Here is a 738-nt window from a genome sequence, read left to right as displayed (position 1 = left end):
CTTTCTCTGTATCAACATTAAATTTCATGTTTAGGTGTGAAACTTTGAAATTAATTAAAAGGCACCGGTTGTTGTAGAATCAATTGTTTGACGGGCATAAATTGGACTGGGGCCTACGTATTGGCTCGAGGAGTTTTGAGGTGAGTTGACAATCAAATCCATAAAATGCAAACAACTATAGAAAATATAAATATTTGTAACTAAAATATCCAAAAAAAGTTAAACATTCAAGCACCATTCAATCTAGTCTTAAATATTACAATCATAGTCAAGTGTAAACATTACCAAGTCTAAACATCTAACCACAACAAATAATAATGTTTCAAACATCACTACCATAACAAACTAAAACTCATTATCCCCGCCATCATCGCCATTCGAAGGATCAAATGGACGTCCACTCATAAATTTCTCCACTAGACTCTGCAATTTGTTAAAATTTGTGCGATCTTCTTTACATTCCTCCTTCAACTCTTCAACTTCTTTTCATAATGCTTCCACCTCTTCGTGATTCTGCAAATAACTTGCATCACCAGACAATAAAGTCGTAGAACGACCTACGGAATGTTGTGATCCAAGACCGTAGATTCTACCTTTCTTTGCGCCACCAACCACTTGTGTCCATATTGAAGCTACATCATTGAGTGACACTTGGGTTGAACTATCTTCATCGGAATCGAGTTGACATTGACGTCCATTCCTCCAAAACGGGTTTAGGCCTTTCCTGAAATTTAAAAA

The 738-nt window shown here is 36.2% G+C and overlaps 1 long non-coding RNA gene across 1 annotated transcript; it reads right to left on the bottom strand.

Annotated features, from left to right (window-relative positions):
* Positions 1 to 176: 176 nt before the first annotated feature.
* On the bottom strand, positions 177 to 687 carry LOC109222224. Its single transcript, XR_002067372.1, has 2 exons — positions 594 to 687; positions 177 to 513 (listed from the first exon to the last, which is right to left on the bottom strand). It is a non-coding gene; the product is annotated as an uncharacterized LOC109222224 (long non-coding RNA).
* Positions 688 to 738: the final 51 nt, after the last annotated feature.

The sequence above is a fragment of the Nicotiana attenuata genome, unplaced genomic scaffold (assembly GCF_001879085.1).
Source record: "Nicotiana attenuata strain UT unplaced genomic scaffold, NIATTr2, whole genome shotgun sequence".
NCBI classification, from domain to species: Eukaryota; Viridiplantae; Streptophyta; class Magnoliopsida; order Solanales; family Solanaceae; genus Nicotiana; species Nicotiana attenuata.
This window is presented reverse-complemented; position numbering and strand designations above follow the sequence as displayed.